General features: G+C 46.0%; 1 protein-coding gene across 2 annotated transcripts in view; it reads left to right on the top strand.

Annotated features, from left to right (window-relative positions):
- Positions 1–19420, top strand: part of RAP1GAP2 (RAP1 GTPase activating protein 2) — a 1154914-nt gene that overhangs the window by 99568 nt on the left and 1035926 nt on the right. The window contains exon 2 of one of the 2 annotated variants that reach the window (XM_075335285.1): positions 18426–18561. The exons of the other annotated variant lie outside the window; for it this stretch is intronic. The gene's annotated coding sequence lies outside the window, so the exon portion shown is untranslated. The remainder of the gene's footprint in view (positions 1–18425; positions 18562–19420) is intronic. 2 annotated transcript variants of the gene reach the window in all.

Raw genomic sequence — 19420 nt, 5'->3', positions numbered from 1 at the left:
GCCGCTGTGACGCCGAACAAACTGCCCCCTTAGAAAGGAGGCGATTCGCCGGCCACAGCGACGTCGCTAGGCCGGTAAGTATGTGTGACGGGTCCTAGCGATGTTGTGCGCCACGGGCAGCGATTTGCCTATGACGCACAACCGACGGGGGCGGATGTTTCACCAGTGACATTGCTAGCGATGTTGCTGCGTGTAAAACAGCCTTAAGACACAAACTCTCAGTTCGGAGAGGACCACAAGTCCTAGCCACACTAATGTAAATCAGAATTATGCGTGCACTGCCTGCAGAGAGTTAAGACAAGGACATAACACTTTATTATGGAGCCACCATTGTGAGTAATAAACATAAATGGTTTACTAGGCCATGCTATAAGGTGACTGAGAGACTGTAGATTGTGGATATTGATGAGAAAAGTGTAATTTAGAAGTATATGGAACATACAGGTGCTAAATATATTTTGCATGTCATTTACAGCGCTCCAGATGGTGTCTTAATACATTGATTTAGTAAATGACCCATGCACTATATATACATTAGCAGTTTACACATAGGATAAAATAAGCCAGAACAGTCTGCCAGTTATGATCCAGTATCAGCTGAATGTGCGCACATAACAGGTAGGGTCATCAAAAACCAAGTAGTAATAAATAAAGCGACTGCTTCGAGTTATTCCAACTTTAACGCTTAGCTCAGGATCGGTAACAAGGTTTCTAGCTACATTATGCCATTTTAGTCTTAGGCTTCATTCCCACATTGAGTTTTTGGTGAGTTTTTGATGTTGCAGAATTTTTGCAGAATTTTTACACCTATTATGTAAATTAGGTTACTTATGTTTTTTGACACATGTTTTTGTGACTTTTTTCATGTTTTTGATGCTGCAGTTTCTGTTTCTTGTTGCAATTTCAGGCTTTCAATATTGAGGATTATTTGTTAAGTAATTTTTACATTTAATTTCAAACCAGTCTCATAACATCTAAGGCTAGGTTCACATTTCCGTTAAAATGTATCAGTCACAATCCGCTGCTATGGTAAACAACGTAATCCATTTAGCGGATTTCGTTGTGTCCCATAGACTTGTATTAGTGGCGGATTGCGACTGATTACCTTGCGTTACATCCCCTACGTCACGGTAAGGCTAAGTTCACATTTCCGCTAAAATCTATCAGTCACAATCCGCTGCTCTTGTAAACAGCGGAATCCGTTTAGCGGATTCCGCTGCTCCCATAGACTTGTATGAGCAGCGGATTGTGACTGATGATGCTGCGTTGCACCCTCCGCCCGACTGATCAGTCGTGGAACGACTGACCGCCGGGCGGGGGGAACGCAGCATGTAATCTCTGGCTCCCTGCACACGTCACCAGCTTTGGTTGGTTACCCGATATTTACCCTGGTTACGGTGCAAGGAGCCAGCGCTAAGCGGTGTAGGCCCGTAACCAAGGTAAATATCGGGTAACCAAGGTAAACATCGGGTGCTTTGCTGTTACCCGATATTTAGGCTGGTTACGTGTGCAGGGAGGCCGACACTTCCCCGCTCGGCCCCGCCCCCTCCCGCACTCCGCACATGTATGTACACACACACACACACACACCTGTCCCCAGCCATGCAGACAAGCACTGACACCCTCGTCTGGCCCCGCCCCCTTCTCGGCTCCGCCCCCTCCCGCACTTTGCATGTGCACACACACACATACATACATACATACATACATGCACATACACACACTCGCTCACACATACACTCACCTGTCCCCAGCCATGCAGACCGCAGCACTTCTACTGACATCCTCAGCGCCTGGCCCCGCCCCCCGCTCGGCTCCGCCCCCTCCCGCACTTTGCATGTGCACACACATACATACATACATACATACATACATACATACATGCACATACACACACTCACTCACTCACAGATACACTCACCTGTCCCCAGCCATGCAGACCGCAGCATTTCCACTGACATCCTCAGCGCCTGGCCCCGCCCCCCGCTCGGCTCTGCCCCCGAACTCCGCCCCCCCGCACACAACGGAATCCGACAAAGAATTCTGTTCTTTGTCATCCGTTGTACAGCGTTGAACAGCGCATCAGTCACATGCGTCAAGCGACGCATGTGACTGATACAAATCAACGGAAATGTGAACTTAGCCTAAGTCATTTTTCGACTAACTGCCGGGGGCGGGACTAGCGCAGAATGTAACGTTTTTCTTGCCGTCAAAATTAACGCGACGCGAAGGAATCTGTTGCCTTCCGTCAAGCTTGGAATGGATGTCTATGGTGCTAGATTCCATTGTAATCTGTCTTACGACGGAGTCCAGCGCTGGATTCCATCATGCTCTACTGAGCATGCCCAGCATGTTTGGCACACCCACTGGGCTGTCCCAAACACAAACGGATCATGACTGATCCGTCAAAAAACGGACGCACAGTGGATGTAACGGACGCGACGGATCAGTTTTTCACAGGATTCCTGTGAAAGGAATCCTGTGAAAAACACATCTGTTGCCTCAGTTGACATCTAAAAAACGACTGATCCATTGCTGACGGACCTGATGGATTTAAAACAATGGAAATGTGAACCTAGCCTAAGAGATCTATTTATTCATTTATCCAATTTAACGTTGTGAAATTGCACACATTAAGGAATTTTGGATCCTTTTAGGTATGAGGCTCCTATAAAAAATATGTGCCTAACTGGCTTGATGTTAAAAACAAAATATTTTTATAGTACAAACCTGCCATTGTGTTTTACTTTCTTGTATCTCATCTCTCTTTTAGTTTAAGTGAATGGTAACTGCATACACAAAATAGCACATTACCTTTTTAAACCCTTCATGACATCTGCCATACATCTATGAAGTACAGTATGTTGGTTGCAAGTTTATAGAGCCGAGTCAGGAGTTTAGATCGCAGCATATCCAGCAGATTCTGGCTGTCTTACTGTTGTGTCCCATGAATGGGAACAACCTGTTGTATATAATTCTTGCATTGCATATTTTTCCTCCTATCAGGAAATTCCTTTATTGTTACTAGGTAGATTAGACTGTATGAAGTTTGTCCCTATGTACCTCCCTTAGTTGGCTTCTGTATAGAAAGCTCCTCCCTTCTCCTTCAGTTTAGTCTAAAGCAGACCTGGGCAAGGGGCGGCCCGCGGGCCACATCCGGCCCGCTTGCTCTCTGTGACCGGCCCGCCCGTCTTCAGCCGGTGCAGTGGAGCCGGGCTGCAGCGTTCCGAGCAGGGAGAGATCCTGCAGGTCTGCACAGTACGTGCAGGCAGCGGAACGCAGGAGTCTTTCCTCTGTTCCCTGCCGGCACTAATTGTCAGTGACACACGCGCGCGCTCTGACGTTGTCAGCACTGCGCTGCGTGTGTCATTTCAAAGTTCCCGCCCGGCAGGAGAAGGAGCAGCACAGCAGACGGAATAATTCATCCTGCACTGCAGGACCTGCGATGACGTCACGCCCATGTGACTGTGTGAGAGGAGACACAGGATGCCGGGCAGAAAGCAAAGATACTGAATCCTGAAGGAGATGTGGACACATGATGACTGGTAATAAGAAATGAGGGGACATGAGGGGGAGGGGGGCTGCAGGGTGAGTGTATATGAGGGAAGATGGAGTTGCAGGGTGAGTGGCATATGAGGGAAGATGGAGCTGCAGGGTGAGTGGCATATGTGGGAAGATGGAGCTGCAGGGTGAGTGTATATGAGGGAAGATGGAGCTGCAGGGTGAGTGGCATATGTGGGAAGATGGAGTTGCAGGGTGAGTGGCATATGAGGGAAGATGGAGTTGCAGGGTGAGTGGCATATGAGGGAAGATGGAGTTGCAGGGTGAGTGGCATATGTGGGAAGATGGAGTTGCAGGGTGAGGGGCATATGAGGGAAGATGGAGTTGCAGGGTGAGTGGCATATGAGGGCTGCAGACTGACAGAAGGATGTGAAGGGGTGCAGAGTGTTTGAGAGGGGTAAGTTGGGGTACAGGCAGGGTGAGATATGTGGGCAGGGTGTGTGACATATCGGGGTGTAGTGTGTGTGATCTGGGGGGTGCAGGTTGTATGGGCAGCAGGAGCCGGCTTCTGCGGAGGCTGGTAACCACAGTAAACATCGGGTAACCAAGAAGCCCTGTCCTTGGTTACCCGATATTTACCTTTGTTACCAGCCTCCGCCGCTCTCACTGTCAGTGCCGGCTCCTGCTCTGTGCACATGTAGCTGCAGGACACATCGGGTTAATTAACCCGATGTGTGCTGTAGCTAGGAGAGCAGGATGCCAGCGCTAAGCATTGTGCGCTGCTCCCTGCTCTGTGCACATTTAGCTGCAGCACACATCGGGTAATTAACCCGATGTGTGCTGTAACTAGGAGAGCAGGGAGCCAGCGCTCAGTGTGCGCTGCTCCCTGCTCTCTGCACGTGTAGCTGCATGCGCTGGTAACCAAGGTAAATATCGGGATGGTTACCCGATATTTACCTTAGTTACCAAGCGCAGCATCTTCCACGTGGCGCTGGGGGCTGGTCAGTGGTTGCTGGTGAGCTCACCAGCAACTCGTGTAGCCATGCTCCAGCAATCCCTGCCAGGTCAGGTTGCTGGTGGGATCGCTGGAGCGTCGCAGTGTGACATCTCACCAGCAACCTCCTAGCAACTTACCAGCGATCCCTATCGTTGTTGGGATCGCTGGTAAGTTGTTTAGTGTGACTGGACCTTTATCTAAGGGACTAATAATTCGAGCAGTTGGATTCATTGCTACCAGGAAGAGACAGAATAGTGAAAAGGACTAGCTGTGATCGGGATTAGTATACATATATCAGTAAAGAACCTGTTTCCAGGAGTGCTATACTGCATACAATCCAGAGAAAGGATTACCCCAAGGGGCTGATAACAAGCCACAGCATAAAACTTTATAGCAGCTTCAGACAAAGTGCCCTGCAAAGTATTAACCTGTTATCAGAACTGTGTGCAGCTATAACCAAGAATCTCCCATAAGCTAATTGTAAATTGCAGCCAGAGACTCTGCAAATACATCCTGCAAGCACAGACTGCTGGCTTCAGAGATTGCAACATTGTATTGTTTCCCTGACAACCAGTGCAGAGCAGCATTCACCCTTCCTGATGGAGTCAAAGAGAACTCTCTCACTACCTGCTCTAAAGCAACAAGAGGAAGACATGGACTCACACTTACATTACAGTGAAAGATCTAAGCGGTTAACCAAACCAACATGGAAGGTTATAGAGAACCTAGAAACAGCCAGAAGTGAACTGTTTACCCAGACAGCATTATTGTGGCAAAGAGTGCAAAAACAAGTGACTGTTTTATCTGCGCCCGGTGCTCATGAGCTACCACCAGAGGGAGCCCTGGAACAACTGTACTCAGCATACCAGTCCTACAAAGAAATTTGTAAAAAATATTCCTCTACCCTGCTGAGATCAAATACGTCTGAGTCTCAAAAAGAACTACAGGACTTCTGACAGCTTAATGCTGAACGAGACCACTCAGTGCGCGACATTGTGAGCGAGACTGAAGCAAAAATTGCGCAAATGTCAGGAGCGGCACCTTACAAATCCAGGTCCATTAAGAGCTCAAGGCACTCACTAAAATCAGGCTCATCAAGGTACTCAACCCTCAGCGAGCAGCTCATAAAGGCGCGCGCTGAAGCAGAAACAACAAAAGTACACGCCATCTTCGCCCAGAGAGAAGCAGAGATGAAAACAGAATCTGCACGCAGAGCAGCAGAGATGAAAGCAGAATCTGCACGCAGAGAAGCAGAGATGAAAGCAGAATCTGCACGCAAGGAAGCAGAGATGAAAGCAGAATCTGCACGCAAAGAAGCAGAGATTAAAGCAGAATCTGCACGCAAGGAAGCAGAGATGAAAGCAGAATCTGCATGCAGAGAAACAGAGATGAAAGCAGAATCTGCACGCAAGAAAGCAGAAATTGAAGCCCTTCAGAAGGAATGTGAACATGTGGCGGCCATGGCAAGGCTAAAAGTCTTCGAGCAAGCTCTGGGTGGGAGCCAGGAAGGCACCGCCAGTTTGTGTGATCTCGACACAGAAGACTCACTTAAGCGTACAAGAGATTACGTGCTGAGCAAAGCCGACGAACTGCCATCTACCATCAACATTCCCGTCAGTGCTAACACTTCTCCAGAGCCTCAAGACACTGATCCACCTACAGCTTCCAGCCTTCCAGGTCAGTCCAATGCACCTCAGACTTTCAAGCCTGAACCAGCTTCATATTCCAATGCACAGCCACACCCTGCGCATCAGCATCCTCCGTATGCCCATGTCTACATGCAACCTAACATGCCGGCAAGGCGCTACACTCCCAACAACTATGTAGCTCCGGCCCCGTATACAACAGAGATTGTACACACCAAACCGATCACTGGTCTAAACGCCCACGCCACTCCGTACTTTCCCATGTTCCCGAACCAAGAAGCTACAAATCACGCAACCAGCACCACACAGTCAGCAAATGTGCCCCCAACGTCGGAAAGATCAGACATGTCCGACTTTGCGAGGTACATGATCCGCCGAGAACTTACCAACACCGGTCTCACAAAGTTTGACGACCAGCCCGAAAACTACAGAGGGTGGAAGTGTGCCTTCAAAACCGCAACGCGTGACCTCGGCATTACAGCTGCTGAAGAGCTGGACTTGCTAATCAGGTGGCTAGGGCCACGGTCTACTGAGAGAATCAAGAGACTCAGATCCGTCTACATCAGCGACCCAACAACTGGTCTCGCAACCGCATGGGACAGGCTAGAGAAAGGCTTCGGCAGTCCTGAAGCAATTGAAGATGCATTGCTGAAACAACTATACGACCTTCCCAAAATATCTAGCAAGGATGCTTCAAAGTACAAGGAACTCAGCGACCTGCTGTCCGAGCTCCAGCTGGCCAAAACAGACACACACCTACCTGGCCTCAGCTACCTGGACACCGCTCGTGGGGTGAAACCCATAGTCGCCAAGTTACCTTACAACTTGCAGGAAAGGTGGACTACGGTAGGAACAAACTATAAAAAAGAGCACCAAGTCTCCTTCCCTCCATTCTCCTACTTCTGTGAGTTCATCAACGGCATCGCAGAACGTAAGGCAGACCTCAGCTTCACCTGTGTAGAACCCACCGGCTCCACTTCACCGACTCCCAGATATGAGAGCCCTCATCAAAATGACAGGAAATGTAGGGGCCCAGTATCAGTCAAAAAGACCGATGTTCTACCACTTACACCGTCAGCACCAGACAATGGCACTGAAGGCGGGAAGGCGGAAAATCCGAACCGCCAATGTTCTATTCACAAACTGCCACACCCCCTGAAGAAGTGCATTGACTTCAGGAAGAAACCCCTTCAAGAACGAAAGGAACTCTTGAAAAGGTTTGGGGTATGTTTCAGGTGTTGTGCCTCTACAGAACACCTTGCCAAGGACTGTAAGGTTACAATTAAGTGCATGGAGTGACAGCACAGATCACATACAAGCGCTCCACCCATCTCAGCCTGATCCTGCACCTACACCTTCTCCTACCACAAGTCATGGCGGGAAGAGTACAGGCCAAGCTGCAAACCACCTCACAGTATCCTCCTCGTGCACCGCAGTCTGCGGAGAAGATCTCTGGGACAAGTCTTGCGCGAAAATATGCCTAGTAAGGGTATATCCCAAAGGTCACCCAGAAAGGGCCGTGAAGGTGTACAGCATCCTGGACGACCAGAGTAACAGGTCACTTGCCAGGTCTGAACTCTTTGACTTGTTCGGCTTAAAAGGAAATGCCTACCCTTATACACTAGGTACTTGCAGCGGCATCTCAGAAGCTTGCGGAAGAAGAGCCAGTGGTCTCGTGGTAACATCTCTTGAAAATACCGTAGAGATACCTCTACCAACACTCGTCGAGTGCAACCAGATACCGGCTAACCGGGAAGAGATTCCAACACCAGAGGCAGCTCTTCACCACCCTCACCTGAGAACTATCGCCAGCAAGATCCCACCTCTTGATTATAGTGCAAAAATCCTGATTCTGATTGGAAGGGACATCCTCCGGCTACACAAAGTACGCCAACACATCAACAGGCCACACGATGCGCCATTCGCTCAGCGCTACGACTTAGGCTGGGTGATCATAGGAAACGTCTGCGTAGGCAAAATGAAGAGTCCTGACGTGATCTCCTCCTACAAGATGCACATCCTCCCAAACGGTTGCGGCACTCACTTTCAACCATGTCCGCATCACTATGGGGTGAAAGAGAGGCTGAGCGACACCAGGTGGCGACAGCAGCCTCCCGACTGCGCGGACACATATCATCTCTGGGATGACGACTTTGGGTCAACAGCGTTCGAGTCTACAAACAAAGACAACAAATTGGCTCCAATGAGAGAAGACAAAGAATTCATAAAGATTATGGATAAAGAGTTCTCTCAAAATGACTCTAACAGTTGGGTAGCCCCATTACCCTTTCGGTCTCCAAGGTCAAGGTTGCCAAACAACTCCCAGCAAGCAACCGCAAGGTCCTCCTCTCTAAAACGCACCTTGAAAAGACAACCAGAGATGGAGAAACGCTTTGTCGAGATTGCGCAAAATATACTCGACAGAGATCATGCCGCACAGTGGCACCACATTCCTATCGAACAAACCCCAGCTGCCCGAGGAATGAGACTCACTGCAGCGGCCAAACTCAGTGACATGTGGCTGACACCTCCAAGTATCTTATACGAGGAGAACTGCGATAACTACGCCGGCAACATGTACGAGCTGGTGGAACCAGAATCCGACAAGGAAATTAGACCAGTCGTCTCCGCTCGCTACACTTCAGTGACATCAAAACAGAAGTTGAGACCTCATCGCTTCGAGCGCTTCACAAGTTGGTCATCTGCGGTACGAGCCGTAGCTCGTCTTATTCACATCGCTCACTGTTTCACCGACTACAAGTCTTCAACATGCCACGGCTGGCACATGTGTGTGATTCGTCCAGTCACCGAACTCGTGCTACTTTTTCCAAAAGAGGATGTTAAATGAACTAACTTTGTCGTTGGACACTGCCACGGCGGGGAGCGTACCTTTCCTTTCCCCTGCTGTACGGAGACACAACTGTCCGTGTCCAATTGAACCTTGAACTTTTCCGTTGGATTATTGGGTTGGAGGAAGAGTTGGCATGTTTGCGGCTTCCCCAATCCGAAGATGGGTTTGTTGAACTTGGATTCATTTTTTACATTTTTCTACTTTTACATTTTTACGCAAGGACAATGCGCCATCAACCAAGCATGGACTTGAATTCAGTGCATTACTATTGCATTTTTTGTGTTTGTCTTTTTTCTCGTTACAGGTTTCGTGACATCGAGGGACAGGATCGACTCCTTACGTCGTAGAAAGACTTGTGAAATCATATGATTTCAGACGGGGAGTGTTGTGTCCCATGAATGGGAACAACCTGTTGTATATAATTCTTGCATTGCATATTTTTCCTCCTATCAGGAAATTCCTTTATTGTTACTAGGTAGATTAGACTGTATGAAGTTTGTCCCTATGTACCTCCCTTAGTTGGCTTCTGTATAGAAAGCTCCTCCCTTCTCTTTCAGTTTAGTCTAGAGGAACCATTACTGAAGAGACATGTCTGCAACCCCGTACAGATTATTCCTTTTCACCTGCCTTTACTTTGAACTTAATACAAGATTCTAGAAGAAAACTACAGCGTTTCTCCTTGTCTTCCTACAAGTCATCGTTGGGCTGAGTTAACACTATATGTGGAAGCCGGTAGAGTGAGTAAAACCATACAGTTATCTAAGGGACTGATAATTAGAGCGGTTGGATTCATTGCTACCAGGAAGAGACAGAATACTTACACAACTGTTATCTGCAAGTAACAAAAGTGATCAGAGGTTAGTTCTGATAGCTGCTGGAAAAGATTTTTGTGAAAACCAGCACAATTGTAAAATGTATTGACTTTATTTCATCCTTTAAAACATGGTAGAGTTAAACATTCCAGGTAGCATCTGAAGCGTTTCAGACAGTAGGGTCGTTAATTGTAGGTGACAGTGTAGGAATGAACATTACATTTATACATCCAAAGCACAAGTAAGGCAACAACAGATGTAAGGTTTCATAATTGGTCAGTGGACTTAGTAGTTTAACTCAAGCAGGTTCGGCAAGCTGTGAGACCTTAGTCATGGAATTTCAAAGACACCCAAGTGACTGGAATAATGCACTCAGGAGCACAGATCAAAGAGGTATGGATTTTACCATGTTTTTCAAAAAATAAGCCCTCTCCCAAAATTAAGCTCTAGCAGGAATTTATAGCATTTTCAGTGTAAGCCCACCCCCAAAAATAAACCCTAGTCGCGGTTCTATCATGAAGTGTCCATGCAGCTAAAGTTAAAGAATGCTACAGGACATTTCATTGTAGAAAGCAGACACCCCCAAAGGAGAACAGAAATAAGACAGAAGACCGCGCAATCATACTCACCAGACACTAAACAGGAGGACCTGCAGTGGAATGCACACATACACACACATCAGATCACACACAAAATCAGATTTACACCCACACACATCAGATCACACACACAATCAGATTCACACCCACACACATCAGATCACACACACAATCAGATTCACACCCACACACATCAGATCACACACACAATCACACATCAGATCGCACACTCACTCACTTACCACATTCGGCGATACTGATTACTTCTGGCTGGTAGGGGAACCTGGGACGCAGTGCGGTGAAACACACAGATGACTTGCGGTGGAACACCTCAATATGTTCCACCGCTGAGTCCTCCATGTGTTCCACCGCAGGTCCTCGTGCTCCATTGCACTACATCTTATTTTTCCCTGCTGACCAGAAGCAATCAGTATCGGCAGATGTTGTGAGCGAGTGTGTCGGCCAGAAACAGGGGAGGACAGCATGCAGCATACCTGCTGGGAGCGCCTGCTGAAGATCACAGGAGGACCTGGGAGCCACGCAGACATCCGGGGTCTGGTAAGTATGATTCTCCTGGGAAGGGTGGGGGTCTGCTTTTTGGGAGGTGTAAACTTACCCCCAACCGTGTTTCCCCAAAAATAAGACCTATCCAAAAATAAGCCCTAGCGCTTTTTTCGGGGCAAAAAAAGTATAACAGTGTCTTATTTTTGGAAAAGCACAGTATCTGTTTGATGGACAAATTATTTATTTATTTTATTTATTTAGTGTTAATTATTTTTTTCTTCTTTGTATGCATCTATGCATCTTATGTAAATTAAGTTAAGATCTAATGAGATTCATGGCAAGCCACATAAATCATAGCTACTGATCTTTATATGTATAAATAAAGCACATGAAATTATTGTGTATACTATAATGATTGCAGAAAATTAAAATAACATTAGCTCCTGATATTATTTAATTGATATTAATTTTAGGCTACGATACGAGGCTAAATTGAAGTGTATTTAGAAGCTGTAAGACAACATAGTCTATCAAGTATGTTGGTATAAAATTAAAAATAAACAAAATACAGATTGTATTCAAGAGCTTAGATCACCATATAATATGAAATAGAATTAGTTAGATCTAGAAAAAAAAATCTAAATTACGATAAGAGAAGATGTGCAGAAAAAATGCTCAGAAAAAAGCTTCCAAAAAAAGCTGAGAAAAAATATGTGAGATTGTGCCTATTATTAATTCTCCATCGGAAGCACACATCTAGCTTGAGGATCCAGTAAGTCTCCCGTGTAAGGAGTGATTTGAACCAATGTTCCCCTCTTGTCGGCCCTCCACTTGTTCATTTCTTTTGACAAGCAATGAACTAACATTTCCCTGATGGAGATCTTTAAAGTGTTTAGACAAACTTAAGGATAATCATGGGGTGAGGAAAGCGTCCGGAACACCATGGTGTTCCAGACTCCTTTCTTTAATTAGTATGCATTTTCTGTCTGAGAACCCTGCCCCACCCATATCCATGTGTCTTATTTCACATATATAGCTTGGTCCTTTGCTTCCCTTACATAGCAAGTTTTTTAACTGCAGGTGAGGTCTCACATAGGTTAGGGACCCCAAAAATAGAGATTACCTTGGCGTTTGGTTTTGGGGTTCCTTTGCATTGATCAATACAATGGCTAAATATCTCTCATTCCTATTATTCATTGCAGTTATGCAGATACCATTTTCATGTTTTTCACTTTTTTCAGATAGTCCATTGTATTTTTCAGTCTAGCATTCCCATAGCAGTTCTGCTTTTCATTATTCCCCTATACATTGTAACTGGTGTGCAACTCTTTATCCTATTGTTTAGTTGTATATTTTTGAGTCTTGCACCCTGTTCACACCATTGGTGTTCCAGACGTCTGTTCTTTTATTAATTCTTTATTTTCATGACTTAACATTGTAGATTCACATTGAAGGCATCAAAACTATGAATTAACACATGTGGAATGAAATACTTAACTTAACAGTCTTTCAAGACTGTTGGAAGACCATTTCCTGTGACTACCCCTTGAGGCTCATCAAGAATGCCAAGAGTGTGCAAAGCAGCAATCAAAGCAAAAGGTGGCTACTTTGAAGAACCTAGAATATAAGACATATTTTCAGTTGTTTCACACTTTTTTGTTAAGTATTTCATTCCACATGTGTTAATTCATAGTTTTGATGCTTTCAATGTGAATCTACAATTTTCAGAGTCATGAAAATAAAGAAAACTCTTTGAATTAGAAGGTGTGTTCAAACTTTTGATCTGTACTGTATGTCTAGCTTGAAACACAAGTTCATTTTTCAAAATTAGTGATATGTGGTGTCACTATCAGAATGATTGAGTTGGTCATAATTCTAAATAATTAGTATGTCGTCAATATATCATGCATACCATCTAAGAGATGGAAGAAATGAATTATTGGTATATGATCACGCTGTTAACCCTTTTAATGTTGAGGTCAGTCTCTGAGACCAGCATTTAACATGCACAGCCTGGGCACCAATGGAGCCCTTCACAATACAATTGTGGTGAGGCAATGGGTTTTCAGGGTGGCCAGGGGCCTGCTGAAGGCTCCTGTGATGCCCCTGAACTAGTCAAGGTGTCACCAGGGTGTCTCAGGGTACTGCACTCTATCTCTTTTGGTGCAGAGCTCAACCCCCCATGGTTCTGGGATCCTCCTAACTTTTGGTATTGCTCGTTCAGCATTCAAATCCTAACCACACCTCACACCACACCCTGTCAGGCACACCAGTGGGTGGTCCAGCTGGAACAGGGCCACCCGCCTAGGGGTCAGACAGACTGGTGGGAGGGGCTTGGTCAGTTGAGTGGTAGCCCTCAGAGAGTGAGGAGCTGAGGGAGTTGGAGCTCCCTGGGAGACGTTGACTAGGTCCCAGATGGTGGTCAGGGACCAGAGGAGTCGGAGATCCGGTCGCAGGTTATTAGAGAGGTGTGCCAGACTTAGTTTGGGAGAACAGTCGGCAATGGAAAATCTAGTAACCAAACCGGTACCGAGCACGGCGGGGTACTGGACCCTAGATCAGGGAGTAGCTTCAAGCAACCTGACAATAACCTGGCAGGATAGTCTCTTTATCAACTTTCCCCAAGAGCTCAGAGATCGAAGGCTTCAACACAACATCCAGCTTATGCGGCCCACTGAAATCCCAAGTGTCAACCATCGAGAGCACAACTCCTCTATTTAATTATAGGGAGCGGGACCCAGACAGCTTCAGGCCGAAGTGTCACTCAGAACATCTAAATTCTAGTGCATGGAGGCAGGTTACAGACCATGAGCAATACCAATGGGAGCGGACTCCCGGACGAGCTCCCCTGAAGTGGCAGCGGCACCCAGAGACTTGGTTTACTACTGTGTCAGAGTCTGCTTTATGGTCGTATCAACACTAGCTTGGCCTGAGTGAGTACGCTGCCTTCCCCTGCGTCCAACCTACACTACGTTCCCCTACACTCTACCATCCAGAGTCCCGGGGCCTCCCCTACCCGTGGAGAGAACGGCATCTGGCTGACCCGCTCCATCTCCCCCGGGTACTCCCATCGGCAGCGGCGGTACTCCCCTCACCGCGAACCACGGGTGGTGTTACGAACATTAATCCCCTGTAAATAACACTCTTTCATTTTCGGGTGACCCCGAGCCCCTGGGTCTGGAGACCCTCAAGCCACGGCAACCCCGGATCCGAGCAGTCCGACTGCTGCAGGGGCGGTACACTCCCATAAGTAACATGTTGGTAGTTCTGTCAGCTAATTGATTTTTAGATAGATAGGGATATCTATATATCTATCTAATCAGATAATTACAATTACATGTGCCCTCAGGGCACTTAAAACAATATTTTTTATATATTATAAAAGATATATCCTAGCACCACCCTTTTCATCCATTAAAGTTAAATAAATTAAAAATATATACCATATGTTCGGACTATGAGATGCACTGGACCATAAGAAGCACCTACGTTTTAGAGGAAGAAAAAAGGTAAAAAAATGTGGGGTATCTAATGCTGACACTGTTATGGTGTAAACCTGTCCGGGGCAGTAGCCGTGGGTGAGCACTGCCTTTTCTGAACCCTGACATACTACAGAAAAATGAAAGGCCGGTTCTGTTATGCTCCTCACCAGGTCTATGGGACTTCAAGATAAGGACGACAGACATGTTGATAACAATGAAGTACTCTTTACTTGGCACAGCACTTGAGCACAGAATACAGCAGGCAGCACACTTCATAGTATATTCTGTGTAACACATAGACACAAGCATTGCAGATTCTAGTGATGGCACTTTACTTGTGAACAGTCTTTTACCCAAACAAGTTAAATTAACCCTCCTTCACTATGGCAGTGGAACCCACGGGTCAATATGTTTCACTGAGTATCCTGCACCCACAGCAGTCAGTGATCTCTTACAAGGGCCACTCTTGGAGCCCCATCACTCCTCCTTTTATTCTCAGTTGGGCACTGGTCCCCTACTACTGGCATACACTGGACTCACTACATTCTTGGCTTCTTTCCCATACGTCTCTTCCAACTTTCCTGCCAATATGACTACTGTTGCTCCAACATGTTCCCTTTAATGGTTTCTTTCTGTTTCTGTGCTATTTCCTTCACACTGCACAAACTTAACCTAGAACAACCCCTTCCTTCGCCAGTACTCTTGTGAAAATAGAATATATTTATATATCTCACAATGTTCAAGTAGAAAAAATATAGCACTCACCAGATTATTTTGCTGTGCAGGATCCTGTTTATTTAAACAGCGGAGGTTACATGTGCGGAGAGGGCTGGTGGGGAGAGGGAGAGAACGCCTTGGCAGACGACGGCCGTTTCGCACCTGTCCGGTGCTTCAGCCGGACAGGTGCGAAACGGCCGTCGTCTGCCAAGGCGTTCACTCCCTCTCCCCACCAGCCCTCTCCGCACATGTAACCTCCGCTGTTTAAATAAACAGGATCCTGCACAGCAAAATAATCTGGTGAGTGCTATATTTTTTCTACTTGAACACTGCATGATTTGCTATCTATGGATATAAGCACCCCAGTGTTTGCCTCTAGCCACTGAATACGTGACTTTTTTCTGCATTGGATGGAATGACTGGCTATATGCAAAGTAGTGCCCTGGTATCCCTCTTTCACTTCTGAATTAATATATCTCATGCACACTCACAAAACACGTGCGGTGTTTTCCCGACGGTTTTGTGAACCACCCTGGTTTTTGCTGCATTACTAAAAGTATGAACATGTCCATATTTTTCAGTGGTTTTGTCTTGGTTTTTCACCCTAGTGATGGGTAGACTCGCAGATACTCTGGATTGGCGGGTCTAATAAGGTACCCAGTTGGCCTGGAATTGATCCAGGGTATCTAGCCGGACGCCGATCTCCATATAAATCTATGGGGATCAGAATTTGGCACTTAAAAATGATGGTGGAAAGGATAGGGGGATTGAAGCAGGCCTGCTATACTTACCGAATCACTGGCGCAACTGTACTCTTTCACTTCCCAGGACACTCATTACCTTCATTGCATATTCACTACTTTCCCCCCGCACCGGCATCTGTGATTGGTTGCAGTCAGACATGCCCCCAGGCTGTGGGACAGCGTCTGCCTACAACCAATCACAGACCCAGTCTGTGGTTTTATCATACAGTAAAAGTAAATGAATAATTAAATAAATTAAAAAATTGGCATAGCGTCCCCCCATATTATGATACCCAGCACAGATAAAGCATATGGCTACAGGCTGCAGCCCCCAGCCTTGTGCTTATCTTGGGTGTGAGTCAAAATAAAAGGGATCCCATGCTGTTTTCTTTTTAATTAGTTAAATAAATTATTTTTTTAAAAAAAGTTTGCGGTCCCACCAATTTTGATAACCAGCCAAGATAAAGCCTGTCACACAGGCTGGGATGACATCTGGCTGCAGCCAATCACAGACGCCATTGGGCGAGGAAAGCAGTGAATATGCATGAGGCTAATGAGTGGCTCTAGAAGGAGGGGTAGCGGGAACAGGTACAACGACGCTTGAGACTGGTAAAGTATAGCGAGCTTGCTTTCTTTTTTTCTTTCTTTTTACTTTTTTTTTTAATATCTGAATGCCAGTCCAGTTCAATCCTGGCCCAGGCCCAGCACTTGGGTTCTTTTGAACCCCCGTGGCTCTGGACTTAAGGGGGCTTTACACGGTAGCGATATTGCTAGCAATTTGTAGCGATAGCGAGCGTGTAAGTACCTGCCCCCGTCGCGCATGCGATTGTTTGTGAACGCTGCCGTAGCGAACATTATCGCTATGGCAGCATCACACATACTTACCTGGTCAGCGTCGTCGCTGTGACTGCCGAACAATCCCTCCTTCAAGGGGGAGGGACGTTCGGCATCACAGTGACATCACCGCAACATCACTAAGCAGCCGGCCAATCAAAGCAGAGGGGCGGAGATGAGCAGGACGTAACATCCTGCCCACCTTCTTCCTTCCGCATTGTGGCCGGCGGCAGGTAAGGAGACGTTCCTCGCTCCTGCGGTGTCACACATAGTGATGTGTGCTGCCGCATGAGCGATGAACCACCTGGAGAAACAACCCTTACCGATTTTTGAGTTTGGGACGACCTCTCCATGGTGAACGATTTTTACCATTTTTGAGGTCGCTTAAGGTCGCTGGGCAGTGTCACATACTGCGATATCGTTAATGACGCCGGATGTACGTCACTAACAACTTGACCCCGCCAACAAAACATTAACGATATCGTAGCGTGTAAAGCCCCCTTTAGTACGGCCATCACAGAAGTGCAAAAAAAGCTGTACAAAATGCTGTAAAAACGCCATAAAAACTGCACCAAAAGCTTGGCCAAAAACCATAACAAATAACCACCAGGAGACCCCCAAGAGACTTCTGCCACAAGATCAGGTTTTGATCAGGAAAAAAAAGCACCAAAAACACCGGGTGTGAACATAGCCTAACTGCTTCACTTCAGTGGGGAGTTACAAACACAGTGCAGCACAGCCCGATCGGCCTTTCCTATCATCCTGCCTATAGACAGATATTCTCATCTCTACTCCCTCATGAGACTACTGTCTTTTAGTGCCACAGATTTTCTACAAGATAGAACATGTTCATAAAAAAATAAATGTACAAGTTATCTGCACATAGTAAATTACATATATCTGTCCTTGGGAAACAATAAATGAGACTGATTATAGTCTCTCCGAGCTAAGCTAACAAGGGTGGCAAAATAACACCATTTAGAAACAAATTAAAAAAAAGACAACCTACTCTGTGAAAAGATTAGAAAAAAAGGAGACAGAAAAGAAAAAAAACAGCAGAATATAAAAGTGATGTGATATGGGAGAAAATACATAGGATCCATGGCATTAGATTTTCTAATTTTTTGTCGGGTACCAGCCAAGATGACAAACCATGTGCCAGATCCCTAATCTCCCACATTCCAGGAATTCTCACATATTGAACAGTAAATCCAAGGCAACCATACTACTTTTAAGTAACCCTTCCTAGTCATGATAATTGATAGCTTTTCATTCACATTTATCCATACAAATGTAACATCGAAAGGTGTTCACACTGTCATGAGTGTGTCCCGCCTGGGGGAGATCTCAGGAGAGTCTGGAATCAGAAGATCACAACACCTTAGTGTTCGCAGATCTACTAATGGTATTTAAATAACATCTACTTGCTTGTAGTGCTGAAAGGATTAAGCACTGTATCCTGGCTGCTGTCTGTAGCTTTTGTCCCAGGTGCAGCCCTTTTGCTACCACTCCTCTCCTTCACTATGTAAAGTCATGTGTTCTATGATCTAATGCCGGTGATAGAATCTGAATTCTCCTTACTTCTATGCAGTCCACTGGAAGGAGCCAGGCTCTGAAAGAAGCTTTTGTTGCACATCATTTGCAGCTGTGATGTTAGCTGCTTTGTAGCTGCTTGAAGTGTTTTTACCTTTTTTTTTTTCCCCTGTCTGTTATCCTACCCTTGTGTTTCTTTATTGCAGAGGTGAGACTAGTGCTTTCCCCGGCCTGCTCACTAGCCACGGTGAGGATAGGGCAAGCAAGGGCTTATGCACGTGATTGGCGTCGAGGTGAAAGAAGCTGTATAGGGACATCAAGGAGTGCAGCGTACAGCCTCAGGTGAGTGCATGTGCTGACCCTGTTCCCCTCTGCCTAGCTTTACGGCCCTCCATTGTGCTGTGGCCCCTGTGTATCGTGTGTGGCAGCACCTGCTGGGGGTTTTCCTGGTACCTGGCAAAATCTCATTTGTCAGTTTGACACACACATATTGGAACACTGGACAGATGAATCAGCCAATTCTTGTAGGACCAGATAGTTTCTGGGCATAATTTTAGCATGTTATAATTTCTTCTCAAAAATAATATGCCACCAGAGGTATTTGACAGCAGCTTACTCCTCTTTCACCATAAATAACGAATGTGCACTTGGTTGAATTGATCATGCATGAAAGGTAACCTGTGCAATCCCAACTTCTGTAATGTAAAAGAAGAAAACAACTGAACTTAGCCTCCTCTGGTCTAGTGATGTATCTCTGCCACTGCCCTGGTTTCCAATGTTTAGCTTCACCAGTGACATGAGCTGCAGCCAATCATTACTCAGTGGCTCATGCTTTCTACATCAGCAGAGAGCAGCGATGGGTGACAGCTCTGCCGATGTGACATTTCTGCTGAAATTAAATAACCAGAGCAGCGGTGGAGACACAGTGTTGGTCATGGAGGAATAAGTAAAACTCAATTTATTTACAAAAACCTCAGGCTATGGAGAAACGTTTTCTGAAAGGGGAAACCCCTTTATGTAAAGTTAGCTAAAGTGTAATTTAATAGTATGTGGTTTTCAATCTCCCAAGGCTAACACTCCTTGACACTACAATTTCAGTATTATCACAGATAGTTATTAAAAGATAAAGGTTTCACAAGACAAGTAATAGGATTTCAAGTCATTACGTGCTGAGTGAAAATAGCCTTCTCGTGAAGAGCAC

Source organism: Anomaloglossus baeobatrachus, chromosome 2 (assembly GCF_048569485.1).
Source record: "Anomaloglossus baeobatrachus isolate aAnoBae1 chromosome 2, aAnoBae1.hap1, whole genome shotgun sequence".
In the NCBI taxonomy this organism is placed as follows: domain Eukaryota; kingdom Metazoa; phylum Chordata; class Amphibia; order Anura; family Aromobatidae; genus Anomaloglossus; species Anomaloglossus baeobatrachus.
Note: the sequence above shows the minus strand (reverse complement) of the source record. Positions and strands in the feature narration are given on the sequence as shown.